The 19,868-nt window shown below is 51.2% G+C and overlaps 1 long non-coding RNA gene across 3 annotated transcripts in view; it reads left to right on the top strand.

Annotated features, from left to right (window-relative positions):
• LOC123627072 overlaps positions 1 to 19,868 on the top strand; it is an 84,827-nt gene that overhangs the window by 34,780 nt on the left and 30,179 nt on the right. Inside the window, exon 4 of one of the 3 annotated variants that reach the window (XR_006731117.1) lies at positions 14,250 to 14,535. The exons of the other annotated variants lie outside the window; for them this stretch is intronic. This is a non-coding gene — a long non-coding RNA (uncharacterized LOC123627072). Of the gene's footprint in view, positions 1 to 14,249; positions 14,536 to 19,868 lie in introns of those variants that run through there. 3 annotated transcript variants of the gene reach the window in all.

The raw sequence follows: 19,868 nt of genomic DNA, 5'->3' as shown, positions 1-19,868 counted from the left end.
AGAGTTCAGAGTGATAAAGCAGGGCTTTATCAAAGAAAAATTGTAAGATAAATGAAGTTTTGGGGTTCCTGGGCCCCCGCTTCAGCACATCCCCTTTGGGCCTCCCCAAGGCCCCTGCTCAGGAAGCCTGCTGGTGACCAGAGCTCCCCTGTGCCCCCTTTCTGGGCCAAAGTACAGCAGTTTGTCAAACTGTGTCCCTCACAGTTCAACCCAAGGAAAAGAGATCAGATATGTGCACAAATATATATGTGTAAATGTTCACCTTGGTGTCGTTTATGTAGGATAAAATGGGGGATGGTATAAGGGAACGACCCAAATAGCCAAGAGTATAGGTCACATAAATGGTGGCACACCCATATAATGGAATACTATGCAGCCATTTAAAATGGCGTTTTCATGACACACTTGGTGTCAAGAGGGGAGAGGTATCTATATAATGTCAAGTGTTAAGAGATGGGTACAAAATAGTATACAGAGAATAAACCTGCATATGTGCATAGAGAAAAATCTAGAGGTAAACACAAAATGTTAAGAGTAATAACCATCTCTAGGTAATAGTATCACAGAGTATTTTTTTCTCTTTATACTTTGTTGGTATTTTCCAATTTTCTTCCTTTTCCTTTCTTTTTCTTTTTTCATTTTTTAACTTTTTGGTACTCCCCACTTTTCTACAGTCAACATGTATTACTATTGCAAATAGGAAAAAACATAAAAATGTTGTGTGAATTGAGCTGGTTGTTTCATCCCTCCATCTCGGTTTCTTGCACCGCTATGGTACCTCTCTGGGGTCCCCACCCAGCGGGGAGAATATGACTATTGGCAGCTTCTCCCCCACCAAAATTTTTTTCTCTTTTAACCTCCACCATATTGTTTCCCAAGAATCAAATGAATCTGGCGGCTATTTCAGTTCCTCTGACCACCTTACTTTGATGACGGCAGTGACTAGCTGAGTTGTCAGAACCGGAACGGGCTCAGGCGTGACAATGCCAGGCCAAGACTGGAAACAGGCATGGCAGGAAAGGGGCACGCACGAAGCAAGGTCAGAGAGGCCACTGATGTGCAGGGGAGGTTGAGAGGGGCCTAGCCGCTGGCCTGAGCTGGCCACGGGCAGCTCTGCCATGGTGCCCTGAGGACAGGGCAAGCTCTGGCAGCCGGTGGTCCTTAGGGGTCAGCAACTGGGCACGTTCGGGCAGCCTGAAAATAACGTGATGGCCCATACAGTGCCCAGTGCTTGCTGAGTGTTTATATACCCAGTAAATATTTGTTAAGTGGAGGAATAAATGAAGCTTCATTACAGTTTATGGCAACTGAGACCCTGCTGCAGAGAATGCCAGGCAGGGCCAGGGGACTGGGCACAGAGAAGCTTACAGGGCAGGGGGACCGGGAGAGCTCTGCCGCACGAGGAGAAATGGGGTGGAGCAGCGGGGCAAGCAGGGGCTCTAGAAGCCAACCCAGGCATTAAGCCCACCTCTGCCCCTGAACCCCTGTGGGCCTCATTAGCACACGGGCAACGTGAGGGTCACTCCTCCACCTTGCAGGGTGTTTACGATGCTTCTGTGAGTTCATGTGAAGCACCTGCAGGACAGTTACAGGTGTACTTCAGTGGCTCTGGGGCTACCTGTGTGGGATGAAGGCAGGAGCTCTGCTGTCACCCAGGCTACCAGGGCCGGGGAGGCCAGGCATGCTGCCGCTCGCCCAGGAGCCCAGGCAGCTGCTGGCATCAGGACCAAGCCTGGTTCGCAACTGAGGCTAAAGCTGCCCTCTCTGGCCTGCCTGGCTCAGAGGCTGGCCGGGCCTGGGCCTGGAGGTGGATTTAGTAACTGAGCCGGAGAAGCAGGGAGAGGCTGGGAAGTGAGGAGGGGGCTGGCATCAAAGGCCAAAAGGACAGGAAACAGGCTGAGGTGGGGGCTTGAGCATGCAGCAGGATCTCAGGCAGGGGATAAAGGTGGGTCTTCTCTCTCTCAAGGGCAATTTGGAGTCTCATTTACTTGAGGTGACCTGTCTCCACAAGGTGTTCTTAGAGCTCTTTGCTGGTGTGTGCCAAGGTCACCGGACCTCTGTTCACACACTATTGTATTCGAATGGCTCTAATCCTAGCACTGTGGGAGGCCGAGGTGGGAGGATCACTGGAGATCAGGAGTTCAAGACCAGCCTGAGCAAGAGCGAGACCCCGTCTCTACTAAAAATAGAAAAATTAGCCGGGCATGGTGGCACATGCCTGTAGTCCCAGCTATTGGGGAGGCTGAGGCAGGAGGATCACTTGAGCCCAGGAGTTTGAGGTTGCTGTGAGCTAGGCTGACACCACAGCACTCTAGCCTGGGCAACAGAATAAGACTCTGTCTCAAAAAAAAAAAAAAAAAAAAAGTTAAAACAGGGATTTAATGCTAAATCCAGGTCTTGGGTGAACCTGGATGTTGCTCGCCCTACCCCAGCCCTGGACTTATTATCTCCAGAGACACATTACGCAGGGAGAAAAATAAGCCTCTATTCCTCTATTCATCTCAGCCATTTAGTGAAGTTTGCCCATTATTTATAGTCAAAAGCATTCCTGCCCATGGAAACTTGGTATTTCCAAGATTCAACAAACAGACACATACAGAGCTGTAGGTCATTGCTGCTAGCCTTCTTCCCAGGGGTTATCTCAGCTGAGTCTGATAATGATTCTTCATGGTAGGTTTTGTTATACCCAAGGCCCTAAGAAGTTTAGCCCAAATGGAATCTAAGTCCTTTACATTGCATCTCATGCCCTTTTCTTCCCAAAGCCCTCTGACTCATTTTCTTTTAACTCAATATGTGATCATATAATGTTATTCTAAGAACAGGCATCATGCTTTTCCATTGAATAAAGTTACTGTGAGACACAGTCACTGCCTTCCTTCTTATGGTTTCTTTCTGGATTTTTCTGGAAAAATCCTGGTGATCTGACTTGCTTCTTTGTTATTGCTACTAATGAATAAATGCACAAGAGAATTGGTTTTCATAGATTTAAAGAATTTTTTTAAAAAAATTATTGTTGAATGGTTTAAAAGATTCAAAGGGGAACGCAGTAAAAAGTTTTGTCTCCATCCCTGTTTCATAGACAAATACTGGGAAAATTTCTGTCAGTTTTAAGTTGATGGTTTTGAATGTGGATAACAGTGATAGTCCCTTAAATTTGTATTCAGTTTTTGAAATCACAAAATACTTTCAAAGACACAATGTCAAACAGTAATAGTGGGCCCCAAACAAAGACCCTCTGGACAATGGTAGGAGAGAACAGTCTTGTCTACACAGCGAGAACCAACCTCAACTGCAGTCAGAGACCTGGCCTCAAAGCCTGTCTCTGATACGAACTGGCTGTGTGACTTTGGGAAACTCACCCAACCACTTTGAGCCTCTGTAAAATTATACTATGTAAAATGAGCATGATAAAATCCAGCTTTTGATGTTATTTGAGCATTAAATTTATAGGAGAGATGTTTACAAATTGAATTAGCTTCTGCAGCCTGGAACTCGCAGTGCGGAGGGTCAGCTAAGATTTAAACCCAGGTTTCTAACAACCTTCTCTGCTCCTGGAGGGGTAAACACAGCCCCCGTGAGCACAGAATTCCCCGGCAACCCTAACTAGGCTGGACACCTGCTTCTGCCCACAGGTGTTTATTTTGTTGCGTCTGTTTCCAGGGGGACCAGTAGACATGCGCTTTCCCTGCTTTGGTCCTCACTCCCTGTGTGTAATCGGGGAGGGCCCCATTGGCCTCGCAGGGCGATGCATGGGCAAGCAGGCAGTGACTGAAGCCCGCCAGCTGTGTGGGCCACTGCTCTGCAGCTCCGCGCTCAGATGCGATTAGACCCGTGTGTCACAATGCTTGGCAATGGTTCCGGGAGGCAGCGAGGCCTTTGCTCATGCCACTGTCCTGTCGAGTGGCTACCATTTCATTTGGCTGTTAGCTTGCTGGGCCTTTTGCAGCATCCTGTCCTGCTCCCTCCTCCCTCAGCGAATGGGTTAGTCCGTCATCCCAGACTTTTCAGGGAAGACCAGGGGTGTAAGTATAAAGTTCCTACATCTTCTCCCTGAAGCAATTTCAGAATGGTCACCTAGCATAATGAAAAAATGCTACATGTTTTAGGAGGGAAATTTCCTGGGACTTCCCCATTCCTGCTAGGGTAGTGTCTGACCCCAGCACCCAGGCACTCTGAGCTAGCTGTATACCAGGGTAGGGATTGACATGTTTGTTCATTCAACAGATTTTAATTGAGCACATACTGTGTGCCAGGCACTCTTCTAGACACTGGGAATAGGGCAGTGAACAGGGGGCTGACATTGGGGTGGGGAGGAGAGTAAAGAGAAGAGACAGGCAAATAAACTAAAAATAGGTGTGTTAAAAGATGCTATGAGGCTGGGTGCAAAGGCTCATGCTTGTAATGCTAGCACTTTGGGAGGCCAAGGTGGGAGGATCGTTTGAGGTCAGGAGTTTGAGATCAGCCTGAGCAACATAGTGAGACCCAATCTCTACAAAAAAATAGAAAAATTAGCCAGGTGTGGTAGCAAGCACCTGACATCCCAGCTACTCAGGAGGCTGAGGCAGGAGGATGGCTTAAGCCCAGCAGTTTGAGGTTGCAGTGAGCTATAATGACACATCTGCACTCTAGCCTGGGAGACAGAGCGAGACCTTATCTCAAAAAAAGAAAAAGAAAAAAACAAAATAGGGGAGAAGAAGCTGGTCTTAGGGGACACTCTTCCCAGGACACAGTAGGTCTCTGACTCTGACCTGGCCAGCTCCTCAGGGCTGGGTCTACTTCCTGCACCCCTAAGCACAGCTGGGATGGGAGCTTCTAGGATGGAAAGATCCCCTAGAATCTGCATAGAATACCCCCACCAATGCTGATGGCAAGAGTGTCCCCAATGAGCTGGATTCCACCCAGTGCAACCCCCTCCATCCAACACTGCCAGAATGTCCTCTCCATATTTTTTCCTCCTCCCTCCCCCAAATACTGGCTACCTGAACCCAGCCATTCAGACCTGCATGGTCCAGTGGGGAGACCAACCAGCCAGCAGACAGTGATAGCACAGAGACAAATGATCTGGCAGGGCCTGTGTGGCCGGGGGCTGCAGGGGCCCTGAGCGGGGCCGGGGGGAGAGGTTTTTGTAGGGTTCAGTCCTGTGCATTGGAGAATAAGGAGCAGCATTCCCGGTCTCTTTCCACTAGAATCCAGTAGTACTCCACCCCCAAAGTAGGACCACCAAAATATCTCTAGCTGTTGCCATGTGTCCCCTGCGGGGCTAAACTGCCCACAGTTGAGAACCACTGGTTTAACTCAATGTCCCTTAGCTTATTTGACCAAGAAGCACCCTTTATTTTTTTGGAATCTCTGTTTAACACTGCTCGTAACCTGTGGGAGCACTCTGGGAAGTGCTGGCTTCCAGACCAAGCCACGGTCCCCATCACAGAGTGCAGGGTGTTGGGACCTGGGCCCTGCCTGGTGTTCTGGCCACACTGTACCACACAGCTGCCCACTTTTTGCTCCAGTAGAGCCCAGCTGTTTGTGGTTGCCTACAGATACTCTGCATGTTATGTCCCTGACCTTTGCTCAGGCTGCTTCTGCTGCCTGGAACACCCTTCCTGCCTGTGCTCGGCTGGCTCGCTGGTTCCTTCTTTGACACCCTGCTTGGGCACCGTCTCATGGGGGGAAAGTTCCCGAAGCCCAGGCAGGGCTGAGCAGCCCACTCTGCTCCTGAGCTCCCAGGGCACCTGCAGCCCTAGCCCTTCCTGCCTCTGGTGTATCATACAGGACCTCGAGCCCCACGGGCCTACAGCATAGCGAGTTCGGGGTGATGAATCCGTTCCTCCCACTTGTCCCGCAAGGCAGAGACCCTGTCTTTTCCCCCTTGTTATCTCCCGAATCTGGCAACGTGTCTGGCTCAGAGTAGGTGCTCCATAAAGATCAAAACGAACTGAGAAGTAAATAGAACGGGAAGATGATGGAGATAAAGATGAAGGGAGCGAGGACAAGAGAGCGCAGGTTCAGAGCGGGGGAAAGAACCCGGGGCTATCCTCTTTCACAAGGCAGGAAGAGGGGGTTCAGTTGTCTGCCCTCATGCCCTTCTCCTGCGGGCTAAATGCTTCTGCCTTAACCTTTAAGCTCACATCCACCTCATTTTCCAACCCTTTAATCATCGCTGTCATTCACATCCCCCTGCCTTCTCCACGTTTTCTAGAGTGTTTGCTTTCGTGTGAGTAGTGCGCTGTGTTCAGAGCAGCAGGAACCCAGAGCCTGTTTCCCCCCAGAGCACGGCTTCCACTTAATTAGCTTGAGGATGGCACAGTTCCCGAGCCTCACCTTCACCTGACCTGGTGGCTGTTCAGAGGGCCCTGCCTCTGGGCCCTGGCAAATTATTTTCACAGAGAAGTGAGTGGAGAGAAGGTAATTGGTGATTATGCTAATTCTTTCCTTTTCTGTGTCGGGCTGCGCCACAGGGAAGCCAGGCTCCTCAGTTGGGAGGGTGAGCTCGGGGAGGTGCTGGATTTGCAGGGAGAAGCCCAGGGGACCATGCCTGGAGAGGCGCCGTGCTCTGAGCCAGAGCGGGGTAAGCACACACTCCAGGAGACGTCCGAGGGAGGCTGCAGCTCGGCAGAGGCAGAGCCTTCAAATGTGACGGGGGCAGGTGTGTATGTGTGCGGGGCCTACGCAAGTTCTAGGCTCTGTCACCCTTGTCACAACAGTCCATGAGGGATACATCATCTCCATGTGACAGGTGATGAAGCCATGAGCAGAGAACCCACAGATGGAGGGACATTCCCAAGGACACCCACTTGGAGGGAAGGCACCGCGCATGTGTGTGTATGGAGAGGGGGTCATTCCAACCTAGATTCTGGAACTCCAAGTCCAGACTGTTTCCTCCACTGCACAGATCCTTCTCGTGGTGCATTTGCAGGTGTCAGTGACGGCACAGGAGGCAATATTGGGGCAAAGCCCTTTAGCAGCCCTGAAATCCTATGACACAGGCCCGGATGCCACACAGCGGCCTTGGACTGCCCGCCTGTGGCCCCCCAGGCAGGCATGTCGGCCTCTCTGGTGGGCAGCAGCCCTTAACTGGTTTGAACCTGTGCCTTCCGGAGCCCTCGTGCTCCTGCTCTCTAGTCGCGCTCGTGGGGGGGCTGTCTGGGGAGCGTCCCCTGCCCGGGACCCCGGCGCAGTCCTGCTGCCTGGGCTCACGGGGCTGCTTATCACCGGGGCTGGCTGTTTCTCAGTCAGTTGGTCCATCAGCCCATCGGCCGTCAGTCAGTCCACAGGTGTCTCTGGAGGGCCGGGCACTGTTCCGGGTGGTGGAGACCCAGAGGGGAATGAGGCAGAGCGCCGGCTCTCAGGGGACCTCGTGGGTGGGGTGGGGGCAGGGTTAGTGAGGACCCTGTGGGCTCCAGGACTGCCTCGTCCTTCAACGAGGTCCAAGCTCCATGGCACACAGCTCTGAGGCGGGGGATCTTGAGGAGAACCCTGCCTAGGCTGATGCTCCCTCTGTGTCCCCAGAATACGTTCAAGCAGCAGGAAATGCCCCTCACTGACCCCCGCCCCAGAAGCTCAAGGAGTTCAAGGCTGCTTGCTGAGAGGCCTGGGGGACTCCCAAAGGCAGACAGGCTCTGCTAATTCACCCGTGGTGGTGGCTGAGGTCATTTAGCCTAAATGTGGTTTCCAAACCGACTGCTCCGGCCCAACTGTATCCCACACTGACGGGAGGAGTGGGTGGAGAGAGAGACACCTCATTTACACCCCCAGGTACAGGCAGTGGCAAGTGACCCGACCTCTCTGTGTCTCATTCTCCTCTGTGACATAGGGACTGCACGAGGCCACGTTCCCAGCAGTGTCGTGTGGGGTAGACGAGACACACAGTGTCAGCATGGAGCCTGGCACGGAGCAGGGGGCAGAACGGCGGCCCGGTTGCCGCACTGCCTCGCCTGTGTCCGCCGTAGGAAGTTCTCTTTCTGCCTCCGCACCTCCCTGGCAACCGTCCAGAGTCCAGGGACTGAACTGCCTAGGAAGAATGCAGTGACAAAATACTTGGCCACATCCAGAACTTCCCTTCTGGCAGCTGGTCCCAGATCATGGGCTTCCCCTGGGAGCTGTTGTGCTGGCTAATGAATTCCGAGTCCGACCTCGGCCCAAACGCTGGGCTGTCGTACCCTTACTGGTGGCCCTGGGGAAGACACTCAGACTCACAGCCTCAGTCTCCACCCCTCTCAACTAGGGATAATATAGTACTACCTCTTGCAAATGCTACTGACAGTAGTAAATGATATCGTGTGGATGGCCACTGTTGTTTGTTCAAAAGAGCACTGAGCAGACAGAGCCCACAGCAGAGGAGGCAGGAGGAGGGCAGAGGCAGCGGGCTGGAGCGGGTATGCTAACAGCTGCACTTGGGAGCATCGCTGGCTGCTGGCACTGTGCTAAGCTTGCCCCCTAATGTGCCTCACCGAATCTTTACAGAAGCCCCATGAATTAAGTATTATCCCCATTTACTGATGAGGAAAAGAGACCCTGGAGAGATTAAGGAACCTGCCCGGGGTCACCCAGCTTGGAAGTGGCAGAGCCAGGATTTGAACCCTAGCGGTCTACTGCCAAGGCCCATGCTTCCAGCTACTCAGCAGTGCTGCCCACTGCGGGTGAGGTGCCAGGGTCTGTCCCAGTGGGCCTGAGGGGCTGAGTCACTAATGCTTTTCATATGACCGCCCTGTAACTCCACTCCCCCGTCTGTGAAGTGGGCACGATTATGCCAGCTCCACTTGGATGTTGTGACACTGACTTGGTGGTCCTTGTCCCCACCAGCGCTTGGAGGATTACCTCTGCTGCCTTGAGCCAGATCACTTGCTGTGCCAAATTGTTGGAATGGTTCAGTGACAAGTGTGCTATTAGGAAGAAATTTATGATGCCTCATTCAGTGAGTCACCAAATCCCTGTGGTGAGGGGCCCAGGCTAACTGGGGAACTGTGGCCCCAGCTGCCTTGGGTCTGGCTACCTCCCCACAGGAGGGTCAGTGCTGACCAGTGAGGAGGGAAGGCGAGGACAGCTGGCGGGGGCAGGCAGCCTCCAGTCGGGGAGGAGGTGGTGCCCTGTGGTGGACTTCCTTAGACCTCACACTGGCGTGATGGGCTCGAGAATTCCCTTTCTGCCCACCACCGAGTATCCCAGGATGCTTGAGTCAGGCTCCAGGCTGCTCTCCCACTCCTCTCCACCAGTTTGCACAACCCTCCCTCGGGTTGAGTCAGCCCTCAAATATTTCAAAGAGTTTGGGTAAAGCCTCTTCTCTCTGCCTTTGAGTCACAAAAGAGGAAGATGATAAAGAATTAAACTTCAAAAGGGAGAAGATTTAGCATAGATGTTGCAATTCTGCTGGGATTTCCCCCCCCCCCAAAACTATACAACAGGCCTGGCAAGGTGGCTCACGCCTGTAATCCTAGCACTCTGGGAGGACAAGGCAAGAGGATCACTTGAGTTCAGGAGTTCGAGACCAGCCTGAGCAGGAGTGAGATCCCATCTCTATTCAAAATAGAAAAAATGAGCCAGGTGTGGTGGCTCACGCCTGCAGTCCCTGCTACTTGGGAGGCTGAGGCAGGAGGATCGCTTGAACCCAGGAGTTTGAGGTTGCAATGAGCAATGATGATGCACTGCATTCTAGGGGGGCAACAGAGTGAGACTCTGTCTCAAAACAAAACAAGCTATACAACACCATGTTCATGAGAAAAGTTCCAGCCTTAAAAGTTGATTCTTTTGGTCATAAATGTTACTGTATTAGAACAGCGGTCCCCAGCCTTTTTGGCACCAGGGATGGTTTCTTGGAAGACAGTTTTTCCACTGATGGGGGAGGCGGGCAGAGGGAGGATGGTTTCGGGATGATTCAAGCGCATTATGTTTATTGTGCAGTCAAACCTCTCTGCCAATGATAATCTGTATTTCCAGCCGCTCCCCAGTGCTAGTTGGTATCACTGCCTCAGTTGCACCTTGGATCATCAGGCATTGGATTCTCCTAAGGAGCACAACCTAGATCCCTCCCATGTGCAGTTTATAGCAGGGTTTGCGCTCCTATGAGACTCTAATGCCACTGATGATCTGACAGGAGGCAGAGCTTATGCAGTGATGCCAGCGACGGGCTGTGTGGGCTGCAGTTTTTTGCTATTGCCTTTTAGACTTATTTGATTTTTAACTATGGGCATGGGTCATTTAAATAAAATAGGCATTAATTTTTATGCAAAAATACACTGTGTGGGCTCTAGAGTCATTGCCTGGACTTGAGTCTCATCCTACCCCTTCCTGAGGGCAGAGCCTGGGTCAAGCCACTGGTCTTGCCGAGCCTCAATTTCCCTCTCTGCCTTGCAAAATTGAGGTAAAGACGAAACAATTTCCACTAAGGGCCTGGCACAGAATCTGTGCTAAGTAAATTATAGTCATGATTTTTAAAATTTCTGGGAAATTCGGGGGTAGAGCATGAAAGCGAACATCACTGTCCAGGGTTTGGGAGGAGTCGAGATGGCCTGGTTAAATGTCACGCTTGCATTTGTCAGTAAGTTCTCCAGCTGTTGTTAAGCCGCAGATGATCTGCGGACTCCCACCCATCCCGACCGTATCTCAGCTAGCAGTGACGCCAGAGTCGGCTTGCAGAGTGGGTTGTGAGGAGCTGGGGTTGGGCAGGGTGGCTTTTCACATAAAGGCCCAATTCATTCCCAGAGAATGAAATTGCGGGTTTGCCTTCTGACACAGCCATCCCACACAACAAGCGGCCTCCATGGGAGGGAGCAGACGCAGCTCCCAGACGGGGCATTCCGTGCAGAGCTGGGAGGGGGCAGCTCCAGGCTCAGCTGGGGGCTGGGGCGCACATGGGAGCCCACAGAAGGGTCCTGCACCTGACCTCCCACCGTCCCGGGCTCTGAGCAGCCCGCAGTGGTCTATGCCCCACCCAGCTGTGGGGGCCTCTGCAGAAGGCCTGAGGCTGGGAATCCTGACCTCCTGGCCTAATATATGAACAGAGTTATTTAGACAAACATATCAAATGGGGAAAAGTTTGGAGAGAGAGATAATCTAAAATGTTAACCGTAGTTCTTTCTGGATGGTGGGATTTGGGCTGGTTTTAATCTCTTCTTGCTCATTGGTAGTTTCAATTTTTACACGTGACCTGATATGCACAATGAGGGAGGGGCTTATTCTCAGTGGTCCCTGGGCTTTGTGGCCCCTCCATGCTGTGAGCCCCAGACCGTTGAGAGATGACCGATTTCACACAGCCAGTGGGGTCACATCAAAGGAGCGCCATGCTCATGTGGGAGATTTCTCCCGGGTCCCGGCACAACCCAAACTGGTATCGGCTGGTCTTGCTGGCCCTTCCCAGTGGCCTCTCCCAGACTGGAAATTCTGGGATTTTAACATAAGAACAGGATAAAATACCTTACAGGCCTACAGCATCTCATAGTTCTCAAAAAGCTTCTCCATGCTCTCTGAGGTAAGATAACCCTTGAACCCTCGAATTGCAGTGGCTTCACATGATGAAATCTTATTTCGTTCACTGTGCACTGCACATGTTCCTGACAGCGGGGAGGAAACCCTGTCATTCAGGCGCCCAGGAGAGGAGACAGTCCCCTTTTCACCCCGTAGCAATGACATCCTCCCCACAGACAAGGGGAAACAGCAGAGAACCACGTGGGAAGCTGCTGTGTGAGGGTCAGGCCTGGTGGGGCTGCCTCCCTGTCCCCACCTGCCACAGGCAAGAACTCCATGGACACAGGATGGAGGCTGGGAAGGAAGGGAGCTGTGAGCCCAGGGGGAAAGGGAAACACACCTAGCAAACTCAGAGAAGCTTCTGCCATGAAAGCACGTCCTCAGTGTGTCCCCACAAGATCCCTAGAAGGAAGGGATGCTCCTACATGCTCCTACATGTTCCCAGCTGGGGTCTTGCTCTGTGGAGACAGTAGGGACACAGGCCCACATTTGACTGAGTCTAAAAGCCAAGCCAGAGCTTCTATATTTGCCGTTTTACCTGAGTTTTAAAAATTTTATATATATATATATATATATATATATATATATATATTTTTTTTTTTTTATACATAAGTGTGGCTGGAAACACAGGCTGGGAAGAGACATTCCTCTTAGCAACACTCCCTCCTCCCCTGCTCGCAGCGCACCCCAGCCCAGCCACCTCTTCGTTCCCACCGCCACTATCCAGGCCCCTGTCCTCCCGGGCTCCAGGGCCAAGTCCCAGCCCTGCTGGTTATTGTCACTGTGCGTTGGAACAAAAAACTTCAGGTCTGTTTTTCTACTCATAAAATGAGGGTGATACTGTTATCCTAAAGACACATAGTGAATATTATGTGAGCTGAAAATTCTGGTAAAATGCCCTTTCTACACTGTTGCCTATTCTCCCTGCTTCCATCCGGTGAGGCCACCCCTGCCTGAAGTCCCCAGGCCTCCCACTGCTGCAGCATAGAACAGAGGTCCTTGCTCTGAAAGAACAGATCCGATTCCAACCGGAGTTTCTACTTTTTCCCTTTATGGGCCCAGCTAAAAAGAATGAATTACTGCCCCCACCCCTGACCCCTCAGTTTCCACTTCCTTGGGATTTTATCTCCACGCTTTTGTTCAAGCTGTTTTCTCTTCCTAAATGCCTTCTCTCTTGTCTCCAAAGCATAGCAGGATACTAACTCTTTCATGAAGTAAGCTTTCCCCCCTCTGAATTCTTGTAATTCTCACCTGGCGACACTGTTTTTTCTCATAATTATTAATGCTACAAATTTGGTGACATTGTTCTGTCTCATAACTGTTAAAGCTGCAAGTTAAATTACACTGCATGAATGGGTGCTCAGGAGAGGCATATAGAGCAGGGGAAGGCATGTTCCGGTCCTTGAGGGGCTTTCTGACTGCTTAGGGAGAGAGACACGAATGCAGCCAGGACCCATGGTTGTGGAGACTGGGAAGTCCAAGAGCACGGCATGGCATCTGGGGAGGGCCTCCCTGTTGTGTCGTCCCATGGCAGACAGGTGGAAGGGCAAGAGAGCATATTCATGGGAGAGCTCACTTTTTTAACAAATCCACTCCCTCGATAACCAACCTACTCCTGTGACAAGAGCATTAATCCATTTGTGAGGGTGGAGCCGCTATGACCTAATCACTTCTTAAAGGCCCTGTCTCTTCAGATTGTGAGACTGACGCGCTGCCTACTGTGCTACGGGGGCAGATCCCGTCTCTTAATACTGTTGCAACGGCAGTTAAATTGCCACGAGTTTTGGCCAGGACATTTAAACCATAACACACAGTAAGTACACAAGGGAAGTGACGAGTGGTGGTAAAACAAGAGCTTCCCAGTTGGGGTAAAGTGTGGGCGCACTCTTGGTTCTGGGGACAGGTCAGGGTCACATCCTGGCAGGGCCAACCCAGTGCTCTCTGGGGCCTGGAATCCTGTGGGCCTAACACTGCAGCAGCTCCCAGGGCTGGTTCACCTCTGGCCAGGATTAGAGTCTAGAGCTCCTGACTTGATTGTGTCTAGGCAGGCAGAGAAGAAACGTTTTGCAGACTCTCAAGGGGCGAGGGGGAAGTGGACAGGACAGAGAAGTCAGTAGAGACCACTCTTCTCCTTTTTGTTAAAAATGCTCAGAACTGTGTGCATGATTAATAACCCCAGCAGTTATTCCCCTTTTGGCTTCTGTCCCAAGAGAAAACTTAAGCTTCTCTTCATCCCAGGGGAAAAACAGCATAAGAACAAAGCCAGCTCCTGCCTCTCCAGCCCTGGTGAGACCCCCTGGCCCAGGCCCTCTCCCCTCCCTGGGCAGGGTGGGGCTGCCAGGCTTCCCACTCTCAGCAGCCCTCACTGTGACCAGCTGCCAAAGCCACCACAGCAGGGGCAGCTCAGGTAGGAGCCTGGGTCTCAGGAGCATCCTGGAGAACTGGGAGGGGAGCCTGGAGTCCCCACTTTTACGAGGGAAGAACTGAAGCTCGGAGATGGGCCATCCATGCCTCCCTGGCCAATTCTTCTCTGCCCCCTTTGCTGCTTCTTTCTCGCCTCCTGCCCTCTGAATGTTGATGCTCCCAGAGCTCAGTGCTTGGACACGCCATGTGTGCACCATCTTGGCGATCTCACCCAGGCTTGTGGCTTTACGTACCATGCCTAGGTACATAGGGATTAATCTCCACTATGTGTCTCCAGCCCCGATGCTGTCCTGAGCTCCAGACCCCTACAGCCTGTCACCCACTCAGCTCCTCCATGGGGAGTCTAACAGCCATCTCCCTCCTCACAGGTCCGATGCGGCGTTCCTGATCCTTCCTCCTCCCACAAACTTCCCCACATGAGCTCATGGCACAAATCTTGGAGACAAGCTTGGCTTGTGTTTCTCTCATATCCACACCCGATCCATCAGCAACCCCTTCAACCTGCGTACGGATTCTGACCACGTCTCCCATCACCCCCAGCGCCCCTGTCTGGGCTGCAGTAGTCTCCTTGGGGGTGTCTCGTCTTTCACCCTTGTGCTTCTGCAGTCTGTCGTGAACTAGCTCAGCAGCCAGAGCTTCCTGGGGAGACGAAAGTCAGCTGAGGTCCCTCCTCAGCTCAAAGCTCTTCAATGACGCCCCCTCCCATTCCAAGTAAGAGCCAGTGTCAGGGCAGCAGCCCATGTTACCTCCCTCTCTCAGCTTCTAGCACTCTCTCCCTGCTCACTCTGCTCCAGCCACCTTGGCCTCAGGTAAACCAGGTGCTCTGCTCCCTTTAGGCCTCGGCATTTGCATCTCCTCTGCCTGGGACACTTCCCCCAGGTACCTGTGTGGCTCACACCCTCTGCTACCGGAACCATTTTATTCCAGGTCTTTATTCCAATACTACCTTTCAGTGAGATCATCCCCAATCTCCTTAACTAAAATTGCACACCTCTTCTGTCCCTCTTTACTTTTTCTCCATGACACGTATTACAATTGAGTATACTACGACTTTATTTTGCTTATGGTTTGTGTCTTCTGATTGGAATGGAAGTTCCCTGAAAGTAAAGATTTTTATCTGACACATGGCAAGTGCTCAATGAATATTCAAAGGAATGAATGAACAGGAAGCAATGGTTCTGGTTGTCTGGTGTCTGTCTTTGTTGACTTTCCCTGCAATAGCACTTAGCATGTCACGCCGGGTACCAATGGATAGAAGAGCAAGAAAACATCTTAGACCATCATGCTCAGTTGCTGCTTCAGCTGAGGGATGCTGAGGCCCAGCGAGAGGGAGAATATTCCAGAGAACTACAGCACAATGACTTTAGAGCTAGGGCTGACACCCAATCCCCCAGATCCCCAAGCAGGGCTTGCCCTCTAGTCCTCCTGCCGCCCACAGCTGGAGGTCACTGCATTCTGACAACTATTTCCAGTCTCCTGAGCTGTAAATTTGGAACGAGGAACCTACAGCAAACAAATAAATGAGGTACAAGGACTGGGTATTTTTAGCCTCACTGGTTTCTAAGTGTACACATCTATAGAAAGCTCTATAAATGTGGCTATATATAGGTAATAAATCAGGAAGCAGGTTGAGTGGGTGGTGGGTCAGCTCTTCTGGGGGTGGCTGAGTGAGCCTGTTGCAACATAGACAGTTTTGAGCCAGAGCAGCTAATTCCAAAGAAACTGGCCCTGCTGAGTCATCTGGAAGCCACACACCTCAAATTGGGAGTTCAGAAAGAGTCTGAGGAGTTAGATCCTCTTTTCTCAGTCAGCCAGGAGCGCCGATGGAACTCTAAGGCCCACCCAGCCTTAGAGCTTGGTAACTGACAAAAGCTTTTATGGTCAAAATCTCCCTAGTGCCAACTCTTCTCTCTTTGAGGGCAGATGGGGATTTTGAAGAGGGAGCCTGAGCAGAAACCTGGAACCCCTACATCCCCAATTGACCAGACAAGCCTCTCTGGGCTCTTGGTTCCTTTGGCCACCAGGAACTTTCTCAGATCTCAGACCAGGCGGGGCAGACAAAGTCTAGGTGAGCAGGGAGCACTTCCTGCCAACCAGGCACTCTGTCCTCATGCATGATCGCATTTCATATGACAACTCTGCTAGAGAGGTACTTTGATTATCATCCCCGCTTTACAGCTGGAGAAATGGAGGCAAAGAGTGGATAGGTGATGTGTGCACACCTCACAGACCCAAGCAGTCCAGATCCACAGCTCTTGCCCATAACCACCAGGCTGCGCTACACCTGACTGCAGGGCAGGAAACCTGAGTCGAAGTCCAAGCTGCACGTGGCCTTCCTTCATCCAGCAAGGATTTATTAGCATCTACTGCGTGGAGGGCATTTCTGAGGCTCTGAGGTTCGTGGCTGGATCCAGGGCTGGATGCTGCAAATCCCTGACTGGACCCCGAGCTAAGTGATGCATGTAGAACGATCCTATTGGCTGCTCGTGGAAAGTGGATGAGAGGAGGTCGTGCTCCTGTCATCTGGGGCAACCTGAGAGAAGTCCTGACCCAGGCTGTAGAAGTAGAGTCTAGTGCCCAGCGTGCAGAGTGGAAGGACCAGGCCCTGAGGCTGGGGCAGACTTCTGCCCTCGTGTAGCTTCTATCATAGGTGTGCGACACAGGAAATGAACACAAACCAATAGATGAGATAATTTAAGATGGTTATAAAGGTTCTAAATAAAATAAGACAGGGTGATGGAGCTGTTATGGGTTGAACTGTGTTCCCTCAAAATGCATATATTGAAGTCCTAACCCCCAGGACCTCAGAATGTGACCTTGTTTGGAGAAAGAGTCTTTATAAAGGTAATCGAGTTAAAATGAAGTCAGTAGGGTGGCTCTAGTGCCGTATAGCAGGTGTCCTCATAAAAGGGAAATTTGGCCGGGCTGCTCTGAGTCCTGGGAACATTCTCGCCTTGGGCTAAGTGGCCAGCAGCAGAGCTGTGGGTGCCCTCTACCTGGGGCCACATTCCTGCCCTTCTGGTCACCTGTGTGGCTCAACAAGTGGAAAAGAAACATGCCTCCAGCCCACCCTCACCATGGGGGTGTCATGGGACCAGAAGAAAGCCTAGGGCCTCTGATTTCACCCCAGACTTGGCAGCTCAGGCAGGTAGAGACCTGGGGGATGAGGGCATGGTTTGGTCAGGGATAGCGGGGGTTGCCTGGGCAGCGGCTGTGGCTGAGCGCCCCTTCTGGGCAGAACCTGGGACTGCATGCAGAGCGACTTAATGGTCAAATGCATCGCTGCCCCTGAGGAGCTGGGTGACCTGTGAAGCAAGTTAACGTCTCTGACTCTCACCTTCTGCATCTGAGAACCTAAATAACTAACCCTACCTTGTGAGGTGATGTACATAAAGATCCTGGATCCTAGCAAGTGTTTGGAAAACCTAACACGCTAATTTCACTGATGTGCTAGAGTTATTGTTAACGTTGTTGTTGTCTGGTCGATGATGGCACCATTAACTCCAATCTGGAAATAGAAAGAGGAACAGGTTGGTGGGGGTGGCAGGGCAGGCTGAAGATAATCAGTTATTTCTGTTTCAAAGAGAGGACGGAGCCAGTGAGTGACCGCAAACAGTTGATGCTTAGAATAGTTGAAAATGGAAAACAGAACAAACTGTATTTCAACACCATGTGGATTTATCAGTAAACAAGGATTTGGTAAGCCCTTATGATGTGCTCAGCATGGTTCTAAGCTCTCTGACAGATATAAGAGAAGTAGAGTGAAAACCCAGCTTGTCCAACCATTGGGAAATTGTGACAGGGGAATTTTCCGAACACCCGAAAATGTACCATCCACACACACTTTAAGTACTTCTTTAAAACATGTTAAATATTTTGGATGAAAATACTTTTTAAATGTGCTGTGCTCATCCCTGGCTTCTCAGAAGCTATAAAACATAGTTTTGTCATGAACATCATCTATTCTGCTGTCTTGGAATGTGATGATGGCCTTGGAGGCTGTTGGGAAGTGAGTGGGTGTTTGCTGTCAAACTATGTGGGCCCCGAGTGCTGGGGGCTTTTTTTTTTTTTTGCATCTGCTTTTATACTTTTTTTCCTAGATATTCTGTCACTGTCAGGCTTTCATGTGTGAATTTTCCCCATTCTTTTTGAGCCACCCTTCTAGTGCTTTCACTTTATTCCTTCTAATTTGCTCTGAGGTTGGAGATCAGATATAAATGATTCATCTATTTGTAGCCCATCTTGGCCCAAAAAGGAGTTAAGAAGATTATTACAATATCCTGAGAACTTACTATGTGCCAAGCATTCTACCAGCTGTTTTGCAAAAATGTCACATTTTTCAACAGACCTGTAAGCTGGAGATGTTTATCTCCTTTTTATAGAGGCTCAGAGAGTTTGAGCAACTTTCCCACGGTCACACAGCTGTTAGTGAGTGGCAGGGCTAGAATTCAGAAGCTCTGGAAACATTCATATTTTACCTCTAAGCATCACCTCTGGTGAGTGGCAAATTGCATGCTGCTTTCTATTGCTTGTTATTGTATGGGCTGTGACAGTTTTATCTTTCTAAATAGAATACAAACCCTTTAAGGGCAGTGACCTGGCTGCATACTTATGTACTGCCTGCACCATTGGGCCCAGTGCCCGGATTCCAGGCATCCAACAGCTATTTTGCAAAGAATGAGAGTCTGGAAGAAGGTGGGCAAGAGAATGGGGTGGGCTCTTGCCCACTCCCATGCCAACCCCTCAAATCTTTCTGCTTCCCAAGACATGTGACTTGCTACCAGGCATTTTCTGAGTCTGCATAAAGTTCCTTGGCTTAAACCAGCAACTGTTGAAGCCTCCCGGGCCACTCTGGGCTGGGATGAAGGAGTGGGGGGAGGTCAGACTGCCTATCTCTCCTTGGGGATAGACAGAGAGGCCGAGCCCAGGGGATACACTACAGGGAAGTAGCAGGCAGGTAGAGGAGGCTGGTGTTGAGTCCAGGAATTTTGCTAAAGTTCTGAAGCTCGTGCCTCTGGGAACACCCTTTCATAGAGAACTTCTTTCCTGGAAGGAGAATGACTAAAATTACAGTGGAGCCGACTTTCCAGCTAAAGCCAAAAAGCAGGCCAGCATCCCTGCAGGGCCTGATTCTGCTAAGTAATGCTTGCTCTGAATCTTTGCTCTGCGGCTAGAACTTTGAAGAGGAAAAACTGTCCCATCACATGACTTACATATTTCAGTGTGACAGGACAGTTTCTGTTTGTGTTTTGGTTCTCCATCAGGAACACTGAACTCAGTGGGGAAACCCCCCCACCAACCGCCCATGTGACCAGGGGACACAGGCCAGGTCACGTGACCCTTGCCCGTGAGCCAGGCATTTCTCCGGGTGACATCACGCTGTTGCTGATTGCCCAGGTGTTTCACGGCCTCCCAGGGCCAGCACGGAACTTGCATCATTTCTGATACCTGGCTCTTTCTTTGTTTGTCTTTGGTTAATACTAAACCAATTAGATTGGGGTCTGGGGAAGTTGTTGAGATGACCAGACTGTAAACATGTCCTACAGAGAGCCTGGGGGATGTGGACCTGGGGCCACTCAGGTCTGCCAGGTGGAGAGCCTGAGGCAGAGGGGTTGATGGTGCCCAGCCCCTCTTGCATCAGCCCCGGGACAGGCTTCAGATTCGGAACCTCTTTGGATCAGTCTTAAAGGCCCAGGGCCAGGCACCGCTGCCTCGTATGCCTTTGTGGACCTCTTTCCCCATTTCCCCTCTTCAGAGGGGACCAGTGCCGGAGGACCTTGGCTCCTCCTCTCGCCTTCTGCTCGTCCATCTATTTGCCTGGGGTCAGAGCACCGCCTTCCGCCCACACACTCACTTTGGGTCTGTGGGCAGATCATCCCGCAGACCTGTGGAGGACCAGGGCTGGGGGACTCTGCAGAGATGCCCTCTTCTGTGATCTTACGGAAGAGGAGACTAAGGCCAGCAGGGTGACTTCCCCAAGTACCCAG

This window comes from Lemur catta, chromosome 23, assembly GCF_020740605.2.
Source record: "Lemur catta isolate mLemCat1 chromosome 23, mLemCat1.pri, whole genome shotgun sequence".
In the NCBI taxonomy this organism is placed as follows: Eukaryota; Metazoa; Chordata; class Mammalia; order Primates; family Lemuridae; genus Lemur; species Lemur catta.
This window is presented reverse-complemented; position numbering and strand designations above follow the sequence as displayed.